The sequence below is a fragment of the Pyxicephalus adspersus genome, chromosome 1 (genome assembly GCF_032062135.1).
Source record: "Pyxicephalus adspersus chromosome 1, UCB_Pads_2.0, whole genome shotgun sequence".
NCBI classification, from domain to species: domain Eukaryota; kingdom Metazoa; phylum Chordata; class Amphibia; order Anura; family Pyxicephalidae; genus Pyxicephalus; species Pyxicephalus adspersus.
In genome coordinates, this window is record NC_092858.1 from 17,555,854 (window position 1) to 17,568,470 (window position 12,617).

At 42.5% G+C, this 12,617-nt stretch overlaps 1 long non-coding RNA gene across 1 annotated transcript; it reads right to left on the reverse strand.

Annotated features, from left to right (window-relative positions):
* Positions 1 to 8,006: 8,006 nt before the first annotated feature.
* Positions 8,007 to 11,603, reverse strand: LOC140324867 (uncharacterized). Its single transcript, XR_011919581.1, has 3 exons — positions 10,904 to 11,603; positions 10,666 to 10,724; positions 8,007 to 10,597 (listed from the first exon to the last, which is right to left on the reverse strand). It is a non-coding gene; the product is annotated as an uncharacterized lncRNA (long non-coding RNA).
* Positions 11,604 to 12,617: the final 1,014 nt, after the last annotated feature.

Sequence of the window (12,617 nt, forward strand, 5' to 3'; positions counted from 1 at the left end):
GCGTTGCTTCTGCTCTTTAGGCATAGTAATTGGGGTTACTGTGCGGGAACTCGATGATATTGCGGGAACTTTGCGATAACCGGACAATTCAATTAGGCCGGATCCAACAATAAATAACTAGGGGGGCGTTAGGCCAGACTAGAATACTGGCTATCCCAATATCTGGCCTAAAGGCCAGAGTTTGCCTACCTCTGGTCTAAACATAACCAGGTCTTCTCCAGAGCCTCTAGTGGTAAGAATATAGCGCTGCTGGTTACTGCCAGGTTGCGGTCACTAAGCGGGAGAATTGTCAAGGCAGGCAGCAAGCAAGAAGTGTTAGGTCAGGGGTCAAGCACCAAAAAATCCAGGAAATAGACATCGGTGACACAGGGCCACCTCAGACACGGGGGAACAGAGGAGACACAGGAAGCGACAAGAGGCACAGGTAACACAGGTAACACCAGGGGAACACAAACAGACAGGGAAATACTAGACTGGGCAAAAGGAGCTTAACACAAAAGCTGGACAGGGAAAGTACTGAATTAAACAGTAGGTGTAGAGGAAATGCTCAGCAGAGCTAGGGGGTCATTGCAAAGAAAGGTGATCATTAAACTGAATTGGTTTGTATTTTTCATCCTTTATCAAATTGTAGGAGGTTGCACAATTTATTCGGACCCTAAATGCAATGTCTAGGGGTTGTTTGCCGTTTTTTCCATCATAGATTTGTATTGTCACAACTTACAACTTACAAAATGCTTGTGTAAGGAACAAATAAGGAAAAAAAAAAGAACTACACAACAGGGAATCTAACATTCCCTGTTTTATAAATAGAGCCTAAAGACACAATCAGAACCAAAGTAAGAAAACCCTGAATGTGTCCAGAGAGATATACACAGTACTGAAGCGACTGAACTATAAATGTGTCTGCAGAAAACGTGTACAACTGTTACTTAATGTAAAATGGTGCAGGAGTATAATAAAAATGGAGACCTATATGGCCAATTTGCCCTATCAGCAATGGTGCCATGAAAATGAAAGGACCTGGGGTGATGGAAGCCAGAATATCTTCTGTCTACAAGTGCCCAACTTATCACCATTCCTAACGGAGTAACACAGAGGGGATAGATCCTAAGAACCAGTAGCCAGTGGGAACATTCTTTAATATATTTATTACCAATGGGGCTCAATGATTAATATTAAACACAGAAGGGATTATTTTTATTGGCTGTACATTGTAAGCTAAGGAGTCATGTGCTGATCAATGTGGGCAGATGATAAGATGCGAGAATTCAATCTGTTGTTAAAATGCCCAGAAGGGTAAGTGTTTGTTTTATATTTGTTTTATTTGAAATTGATTTATTCAAGCTCTCCAAGGCTGGAGAGGATACACTTTCATCAGCGAAGCTTGGTGATCCAGCAAACCTGGAAAGGATTTCTTAAAGTCATTTTTTATTTGCTAGCAAATGTTTTGAACCCTGGACCAGATCCAGTCCTGGTTTGCTGGACCACCCAGCTTCACTGATGAAAATGTATTCTCTCCAGCCTTGGAGAGATTTAATAAATCAGGCCAATTAAATCCCTTTTTTAAAAAAATCTAATTATCTAAATCTTTAATCTCTTCTCTATAGGAACAGCACATTATGCATATCAAACAAGTTTGGGGTTCCCGAAGTTTGCCAGGAGACTAAAGACTGTGAGGTGTTACTTTACTCGGTTAACCTCCCTTGCGGTATTCCCAAGTGTGGATCGAGGGTTCATTTTCAGTGCCAAAAGTGGTAACCCCGAGCCACACTCAGGGTGGAATTGCCAGGGAGCTTTAAAGTCCCACCTGTTCCCACATTCCAGCGCCGTCCTCCAGAGGTGCCCGGGCTGCCCGCAGTGACCTCCAGCTGTCCAGGCATTGCCAGGCTACACAGATCCTGACCGGGCATTGCCAGGCTACACAAAGATTAATTTGTGAGCGCTGAGGATGTGAGGCTAGGGGAAGCAGATGCCAGCCGGGCATCTGCTCGCAAGCCTTAGGCTGGAGAGCAGGACCAGGTGAGAAATTTAAAATAATAAGTATTTTTTAATGTACCGCTTTTACATTTAAAAATACTCATTAATCATATTGCCATGGAGGTTAAATATAGGGTTTTCTTTCTTTTATCCCAACAACACGTATTATAAAGTACTATATATGTAAAACAAAAGACAAATGATCTTATACCATAAATGAAGTCTGTGGTTTAAGTTCACACGAGGGATCAATATTTTGCAAACTAAGACCCATTGTGAAATTCTGCAATATATTTGCTGCGTATGATAATATTACACAGGAAAGTTTCTGTTCCAGTTTATTTTATTTTCCTGATTTATAGTCGTTTTCCCATATGTCCGCTGTTTATTTGAATGCGAGCTGAGCTGGAAGTGACGAATCTTTGCAAATCACATACATTTGGCAGATACAGTCCAGACTAAATAAACAGAACCAAGCTACAGACAAGTGATCAGTGTTCGCTGTGTGTTAACACTGGCATCTGTTCAGACAAAGATGACTTGGGCTTGTTTAAAGTGAAATGAAACAAACTATTAATAGTGGTCACAGAGGGGTGTCCTGGAAATGAGATTTCATCAAATTATCCCTAGGGACCCTGTTACTAACTTAAAGCGGACCTGACATCACATTCTTAACATTTTGTAAAAGGGTGACTATTACTTTTATATAATAGATTTTTTTTTAATTTTCAGAGACAGATAACAGAGATTTTTTATTTGCCTTCCTCTGGATCAACTATGTCCATAGGGTTATAAATCTGGGATATGTTTATTTCACTCATGGTTCAACTTGATGGACTTGCCTTTTTTTCAACTTAACTATGTAACTATGTCTTCATAAGACAGGCTTCAACAGGTAATAATATGTCTAAAATATGTTAAATGCACATGTAATCTTATATATAGATTGTAGTTGGCAAAATGATCCCTGTGACCAACCAGCATAGGTCTGTCCCTTTTTTTCTTGTACTTTTCCATACCAGGTAGGATTGCCTTATCACCTTCAGAAACCAATCTTAGCCCATGGGGAATGTGGCTTGTTTGTTGTTGGCGTGGCTTGACCAGCAAATTGCAGAGAAATTAAATCGATTCCAATAAACAGCATTGAAACTGTCCATGTATCACAGTCATGTCAACCTATCCTAAAATTGAGGGAATCACCCTGATTTTAGGGACTCGCACCCAATCACTTTTCAGGAAGTAGAGATCTTGCAGGATTATATCCTTTACCACAGTTCTGCACAGTTACCAGGTGTATGTTATATTGCAACACAGTCCTGATAGATTCATACACAATGGGCCCTAATTTATTAAAGCTCTCCAAGAATGGCGAAGATGCACTTTCATCGGTGAAGCTGAAAGATCCAGCAAACCTGGAATGGATCTGGTACAGAACACATTTGCTGACAAATAGTCCTAGCTTCACCAATGAAAGTGTATCCTCTCCAGTCTTGGAGAGCTTTTAAAAATCAGGTCAAAGTGTATAATGCAATTAGTGTGTATTTTACAGTTGTGGTTGTTAGGAGGCACTCTCTGGGTATAGGATTCCAGGCGATACCTCACCACAGGAGGGCGCATGCAGACTATTCCCTCCGGCAGCTGCGCTCACGGTAGTACTGCGGTTGCAGGATCAGTAACCTGTAGGTTGCAGCTTTCCTGTGGCTGAGGTTTCCCTCTGCATCGTCTGCACTGGGGATGAATGGAATTGAGTTGTGTGCAGCTGATTGCTGAGTAGTTCCTGCTAATTTTAGGCTGTCATTGGCTGCTGGGGCTTTATAGCCTCTCTGCTCCCAGTCAGAGGTGCCTGTTATACCGTCTGCAGGGCTGACCTGTTGTTGGATTGTTTTTGTGAATTTTCTCTGTTACTGACCTGCGCCTGTTTCTGACTATCCATTTGAACTCTGCCTGGACCGACCTCTGCTTGTGACCCCGATTCTGTTATTGCCTTTCCCTTTGTACTTGCTGGATGGACTGCTTTCCTGTGTTTTTGACCTCAGCTAGTTTTTTGGATTTCCTGTTACTTCTTACTCTGCATTTGTGGCTCTGTACTCTGCACACATGGCGCCGGGTCGGCTGTCGGCGTATCTCCAGACACCATCCTTTGTGCACCAAGTCCTGGGGGCAACCAAGTGCTGGGAGACACAACCAGTCTCCCGAGCGGGGGCTGCTATAGGCTACGTCTGCGGCATAGATTGGGGGACTGGAGTCTGGGGAATACCGGTACTGATCGGGGCCTTACAGTGGTTAATTTTTGTAAAAGGTTGAACATTTTTATATGGGCATTATATAGTACAATTTGTTTTCTTTTATAAAGATAAATTCAAACAAGTGGTGTTTGACAGCTGGAATGCTGCAGTTCACCATTATGAACCAGTCCCCAGTCATCCCAAATCATTTGTTATCATGAAAATGTAATGGGCCATTAAAATTCCATTTTGTGATTGCATTTGGAAGTGTTTTTTGAGAAGTTTAATGCGGTGTCTCAGGGTGATCTGCTGTTAAAACTACTTCCAAACACTTAAATGTCTCCAGGAGCAGTTAGTTGTATGGTTGACATATGGACACCAAATTTAGCCTTTTAGTCACTGGATATAAACATTTCCTTTGATTCTTTGTGTAGACCTGAAACAGTACAACTTCCAGACTCTGTATGTTGGGTGTAATTGCCTAAGTAGCCTGTATACATGTACACTGCATGGGGCTCTCTTGTCCTGTATGCTCACTGTAAAGCTCCGCAGATGAAAGCAGCGGTCCCTCATCATCCTTCATCAATTCACCATGGAGGTGTGATGAACAACCAATAAGCAGTGCTGTGTACTCCTATGAGTAAGAGCACAACAGGGTGCCATCCACTTGTCTGTGCATGTAAACTGCATAGGGCTATTTCTCTCTCTCGTTTCTATATTGCAGGATATTGGGCAAACACTCTTTTCACTTTTTGTAATGTTTATGTATAGCCACAGCTTTTTATTAATCTTAGTGTGTCAATGGGTAAAGCATTTGCCAGTTTATTATTTATTGTTTGTCAGCTTTAGACCTGCTCATATGCAGCCAGCCAAATTTAGGCCAGGACTACAGTGGCAGTTTTAACCTACTTAGAGTTAGATTTAAAAACAGTTCTACAAATGTCATGCAACAAAAAATTAGCAAACTCCACTTTTTTATTTTTCAGGTTCTTTGCTTTCCGGAAAATACAATGTTTTGGGGGTTTAAAGCGGGACTAAACTGAAAAAAAAAATAACACCTAATTTTAATCTCACAGATCCCTCAATGGCGCTGGTCCTTAGCACGATCCGGTCCCGCGTCGTCCTAGGTTTCCATTCGTCTTGGCGTTGACAAAGCACCTGGTGCCGCCATCTTCTGTCTTCACTTCCGTCTTCTTGGCGATTCACTTGATCTCGCAGGTGCAAGATCGGGTGACGTAGCCACTGTCAAGGGGAAGAAGAAAGCGAGCCGATCTCACTGCGCATGTGTGAGATCGGCATTTCTTACCCTTAGTTGAAAAAATGCTTCTTCTAGGCATGTCCGAGATTAGGGCATGTGGAGCACCCAGAGCCTCCCGGGCTGCGTGACATAGGTATGTGTGACGTAGGTATCTCGGGAGGCTCTGCGCTCCCTTCCAGCCTTGATCTCTGCAGCGATCAAGACTGAGATGGAAGGTGCTGCACCCTTTTTTTTTTAAAAAAAAAAGGATGTTGCATTTAAAAAAATAAAAACAATTAACATTTTTGCTTTACAAATTAGAGTTGTTCAAAATGTTGAGTTTAGGTTTGCTTTAGGTAAACTTCAGGTGTAAAATGCACATATTAAGAAAAGTTGCAACTCAATTTTCCAGGGAAAACATTTATTGGGAGGATATGTTGGAGCGCTGTGATGGCATTCCTTCCTAATGGCACTCCAAGAGCACTTTACTCAAACCATTTCAAGGCGTTGCTGCCGGATGTGCTTCATAATCATGGCACATTGAAATAAATTGGCTTCCCCAATGCAACAAATACCAATGTGAAGGCAAAACATGGCATTTCAAAAATGCAGCACTGAGCCATAGTGGAAGGAAGCCCATCATTGTCAGCATATGGCTAAATGCTTAAAACGTGCATTTTTTAATATGTGTCTCAGTCTGCATTCATCTAAGTCAGGGGTGTCAAGCTCTGGCCCGTGAAGTCATTTTGTTTGGCCCCACGAGGATTTGGGAAAATGAATGGCATCTGGCCCGCCTGCCCACCAATGCCTTCTGCAGCGAGTGATGCCACTACCACAACTCCCAGCATCACTCGCCTCCACAGAGTTCTATAGATGCAAGTAATGCCGGGAACTGCAGTCTATGGAATGTGCTCTGCTCTCTGCCTATGCGGCTCTGCATTGGGCTGTTCCATAGACGCAAGTAAAGCTGGGAATTGAAGTCCCAGCATTACTTGTCTTCTGTTTCTCTTCTGAGACCGGTCGCTATTCCTAGCTCACAGCAGGAGAAATAAGATTACTCTCTGCAGGAAACAAAACATAAAGTACAAGGTAATCATCTGTGTAAAACCATCAAAAAGAAATGTCACTCTTTTCTGTCTCTTTTGTAAATAACTTTTTTTCTTTTCTAACAAGAGTTTTGAAGATATCAGATATCAGCACATTATTTATGCATGTGTAACATTCATTTCATTTTTTGGTGTCAATTGATTATTAACATTCATTCATCTCATCTTTATTCAAATCTATTCAAGAACTGTAGCTAGGGGCCAATTAGTGCTTACATTGCATTGCCAGGTATTTTCTTTTTCCAGATTGCATGTTAAGCAATACCTCTTTGTTTCCATATAAAAATGTTTTATATTTAATTTGAAGGAATTACTTCCTATTTTTTAAATAAATTTCAGGTTTAGCCCCCGACTTAGTCTGAGTTTTAAATTCAGCCCTCTGTGTATTTGAGTTTGACACCTCTGCTCTAAGTGCTGGTCTGCTGGAGTTTTACTGAGTTAATAAGCATGTACCATACTGCCCTCTAGCGGGAATATAGCAAACTTACATGAGCCACTTCAGTTCTGTTCTTTTTTTGATAAAAAGTGTGACATGTCCCAGCAATTTTTTACTAAAGCAAATGCAAGATTATTGAAGAATGTGAAATTAAGCAGATTTCAGCTTCCTATTCATATCTTCTGTTTATGATTTATGTTTGTTTTGTTTTTTCCCCAGTGGTTGAACTTGATGGACTTATATATTTTTTTTCAACCTGACCTACTATGTAACTATGATGTGTTTATTCTATGACCGTCAATTTAACACCTTAAGTAAATAAAATACAAGTTAAATATATGTTTTACAAAATCACTTTAAATTGGTCATTGGCCTCTTCTCCTCCAGTGCTGGTCCTGAAGGGCTTTGAAAAGTGAGTATTGCATTGAACATTGGAAATGCTGATTTTATTATTATGTATAAATAAATCATGTTATTTAACATGATTAGTATTATGTTTTATTATTTTTAACACAGCAAGCTACTTTGTCAAGCTGGGAAAATTTCCTGAATGGTATAGAGACTGCAAACAGTTACTTAAAACTGTTCTAAAAGTTTGAGCTATACATATGCTTTAACTAAATGTGTGATGACTTGTGGTTAGTGGAGAAAGATTTTTGACATTATGGGCCTGATTCTTTTCAAGCTCTCCAAGGCTGCAGAGGATACACTTTCTTCTGTGAACCTGGGTGAGCCAGCAAACAAGGAATTGATTTCTTAAAAGTCATTTGCTATTTGTTAGCAAATTGTTTCAATCCTGGACTGGATCCATTTCAGGTTTGCTGGATCACCCAGCTTCACTGATAGAAGGGAATGTTCTCCAGCATTGGAGAGCTTTATTAAATTAGGCCCTTTGAGAGGGATAGATTTGGGCATATTATTGTATACTGTATAATACATTTTTATTGGATCCACAGAGCAAATCAGTCTTGGTAATTGTCATGGAATTGTCACTTATGATAACTAACCAAGAACTCCACCAGTGATTTATGGTTGCTTTTGAATTTTTATTTTTGTATTGTAGATGTGACGACTGCTTTTCATTTTTCCAACTTTCTGCAACTTTCTCACCTCTAACTTCTCCATCCAGTTCTGAATAAAGCTTCATCCTGATCATGGATAGCTGACAGATACCTAAAACACTGAACTAATCACCCCACTACCCCCACTTTCTAAAGTTACTCCTATCATCTCGTCACCTGTAAGCTAGTAACAAGGATGCAGTGTGATTACAGCTTCCTCATGCCAGTGAACCACTGCCTCGGGGAATATTCTGCAACTTCTACCCACGGCAGCCCCTCAGAGAAAGCTTACGGGTGGCAGTGTGCAGTACAGTAACTCTCACTGCTGCCAAATGTGCAGATGCTGGCTTTTTAGGAACCAGCACTGCAGTATGAGTGACTAGGGGGTTTTATCTGAATTTTCACTAAATTCCTAAATATCTAAAATCTATTATGTATGCTAAAGCTAGACTTATAGGACCTGATTTATTAAAGCTTTTCAAAGCTGGAGAAGATACACTTTCATCAGAGAAGCTGGATAAACCAGGAGACCTGGAATAGATCTGGTGTAGGATTCAAAACTGATTGACTTTGAAGAAATCCATTCCAGGTTTGCTGGCGCACCCAGCTTCAACCAATGAGCAGAGTAATTCCTGGTTCCAGCCCAGTCCTGCTATTGGCTGCTTGTCTTATTTATATTTCCAAGCTCTGATAGCTAGATCCTCAGCCTGGTTACCTGTGAGTTGCTCATTCACACTCTGCCATTTTGTGCCCTTTTGGATTCCTGACCTGTGCCTGTACTTGGACTGGACTTGGACTGCCGCCTACCCTGACCTGTGTTTGTACCTGGACTACGTCTGTCTGCCACCTTCCCCGACCTGTGCTTGTACCTGGACTACGTCTGTCTGCCACCTTCCCCGACCTCTGCTTGTACCTGGCCTACGTCTGTCTGCTGCCGGCCCTGACCTGTGTTTGTACCAGGACTACTTCTGTCTGCTGCCGGCCCTGACCTGTGCTTGTACCTGGACTACGTTTGTTTGCCACCGGCCCTGACCATCAGGCTGCCTGAACTGCTGTCATCCAACTTAGTCCCTGATCTGCAGTGTCCCTACATTGAAGGCCTCTGCCCCGCTCGCACCTGGTGGGGAGTGCCTAGGGGCCACCTTTTTTGGAGCTGCCTCCCTCGAAAGGTTACACCTTCATTTTTGTAATTGTTGATAGACTCATGAGGATGGCCTATTTTCTGCCTATGAAAGGCACCCCATCCACAGTGACTATCGCTGGAGTCTTCATGAAAGAGGTGGTAGGTCTTCATGGGGTACCTGATGACATTGTTTCAGATAGAGGAGTCCAGTTTACTTCCAGGTTCTGGCAAGAACTTTGCAAGAAGCTGCAGATTCAGTCCTTACTGTCTTATGGTTACCATCCGCAAACCAATGGGCAGACTGAAAGAACAAACCAAACATTAGAGCAATACTTGAGGTGCTTCTTGTCTGCCTCTCAAGACAACTGGGCCGATCTCCTTTCTATGGCAGAATTTGCTGCTCTGTACACTCCTCTACATCACAGTCTCTGTTTTTGGACATCTTTGGATTTCATCCTGCTGTTTTGCCAAATTGCCCAGCCCAGTCTTTGGTACCTGGGGTTCAATACAGAATCAACTTCATATCCCAAAATGTTAAGCTTCTCCAGTCTGTTCTTTCATAAGCTCAGTCCTAGGCGAAACAGAGAACTGACGAGAAGAGAAGAAAATGTGGAAGGGCTTTGGAACAGAAGAGAGCTTCTGGGCTCCATCCAGGGATATCCATGCCAAGAGGTTGGTTTCTGCATTCCATCAGACATCTAGGGCCATCTGGAGGCTGCTCTCGGGCAGGGGGAGCAATGTTACCACTCCACCTGCAGATCATCTGTCTAGCAGCCTGCAGCATCCTCAGCCTCCCTTTAGATGTGCAAAGATATGCCTTTTTTTTTGGCATCCCCTGCACTTACTCTGAGGCTGTTCACAGGTGAAGGGGATTTCAGGAAACGTGCAGGAGCCAGTGGGCAGAGTAATTCCTGGTTCCACCCTTGTCCTGTCTTTGGCTGCTAGTCCTATTTTTATAGCCCCTAATTCCAGGCTCTGGTTGCTGGATCCTCAGCCTTATTACCTATGAGCTGCCCATTCACACATTTCATGACCTTTTGGATTCCTGACCTGTACCTGGACTACGCTTGTCTGTCGCCTGCCCTGACCATCAATCTGCCTGAACTGCTGTCATCCAACTTAGTACCTGATCTGCATTGTCTCTACATTGGAGCCCTGTCCTGCGCTTCCCTGGTGGGGAGAGCCTGGGGGCCACGACCTGGTGTGCTCCCTGCAGCAAAGTAGTCTGGTAGGCATTAGGGTCACTGGCCCATCATCCCTTGCAGGGTGCTCTGGTGAAGACTGGGAGACACTTAGACTCTGCACCCCAGGTAATCCCGCATCACCTGCCAGGGGGCGCCACCCTAACAAGCATCTATGCTTCTCATTATTACTTCTCTTCTCCCTTCTCAGCACATATCTCTATTGGCTTCCATTTTCACCTTTTGCAGGTCTGAAACAACACATAATTTTTTGTTAGATGTTCATTTTTAAAGCCAAAAAAGGACAACAAACTCCTACCTTATAGTTGAAGATTCCTGCTAGAAATGCCAGGGCCTGGGCAGACTCATGGTAGGTGCCTAGAAGAAACATGGCTACTTAGTAATAACAAAACTTAAAGTTGACCTAAACCACTACAACTTTTTTATGAAAGGTAAAAATTACATTCTTTTTTTGGGAGGGGTTTAAAACCTTTTTTAAGCTCCTCCCTGCAATGTTAAAGAGTGAAAGTGAGCACAGAGCCTCCTGGGATACTCACGTCACATATCCTAGGACGTTTCTGGCTGCTTCTTTCGATCTTGGGCATGTGCAGAAGGAGCTTTTGCTTCAATGGGGAAAAATGCCGATCTCAAGCATGCGCAATGAGATCAGTACCCCTTTTTTTTTTTTTGCCCCCATCTACGGCAGGCTACTTGATCTCAGATGTCGTAGGCGGAAAAAGGAGAAGGAAGATGACGGCACCCAGAGCTTCGAGGCGAAGAAGAACTCCAAGATGATGTGGGACCTGATCCAGGAAACCTCTGGAGGGACTGACTGATCTGCGAAATGAAAGATGAGTTTTTTTTAGTCTTCTTTTGCTTTAGGGAGCCGAAAAAAGATTCTGTAGATAAACAAAACCAACACTAGGGGGAGAGAGATAATAAAAGGAAATAACATAAAGTTAACAGCAAGCAAACAAAAAAAAGAAGTCCTACCACTACAGAAAGACTGACAAAAATGATATATCTAATTTACTAAAGGAAAGACCCACAGCAGTGAGAATACCACAGAGGAATTAGTCACCGCCATGAGCAACCAAGTCTCTAATAAACAGAGGTAGCCATTAAAATTGTGGGAAGGGGGGAACAAGCGGAGCAGAAAAAATTGCTACAAGAAAATGGCTGCCTGAGACCAAGCAGATCACAGGAAGTGTTCCATCAACCAGAATCACATCAGATACCATCCCAAGAAAACCTGAATGAAGAAAAAAGTCCAGGACAGAAGAAGCATGGCCTTACAACGAACAAACAAAGGGCAGCATATCAGGCCTGCCATAATAACTCTATCTCAAGGTAGGGCAGGATAAAGTCTTATTAGGCGTGGCACCTGCCCCTTCATTTCAGGAGAGGATGAACCCAGGTGGAAGAGAAATATGAAGTTTATAAACTGGAACGTCCCGGATCTGGAGAAAACAAAAGTGGAACATGCTGCGGAGGGTAAGAAACTTTTTTATTGCCGGTTTGGAGGTTCAGTGGGCAGAGCTATACCTCTCAGCTCTGACATGGTGAGGTGCTAGGAAATGGGAATTAAACCACCGGGTTCTTCACAAAATGATTAAAGTAATTGCATGAAGCTGCCACTAGAGGGTAATATTATAACAAGCTTTATTAGAAAAATACAATGGGCCTGAATTATTAAAGCCCGCCAAGGCTGGAAAAGATACACTTTTATTGGTGAAGCTGGGTGATCCAAAAAATCTGCAATGGCTCTGGTCCAGGATTTACAACATTTGATAACAAATAGCAAATGACTTCCATTCCACTCCTCTCCAGCCAAGAAGAGCTTTAATAAATCAGGACCAATATAAGAGCAAAAGGACACTACTCCTATGGCTCTAAACCACTGGTCCTTTATGGTCATCTTTGCAAAAAGCTAGTGGGTATATGAGGTCTGTGATTTCAAAACCACTGCATCTATGGGGTCTGCCCTAATTTTAAACAACTAGTCCTATGGGGTTACTCTAAGTTACCACTTAATGGCACAGCAACTCGTAACATGGCCATTTCTGTGTTTGACATCTGTGTGCATATGGGAGGAAGGTTCTGTTTAATATATGTATGTCATCCTGGATTTGTTTTTTGGAGGGAATCTTAATGGAGGCAGTAAGGCTTGCTGTTCAGCTTGGGTATTACTTGATTGAGTTTGTGTTGGAGGCAACCCTGAGGCTGACACTTCTGAGATTATTGTGCATGGTATTTATCACAGTCGCCTAA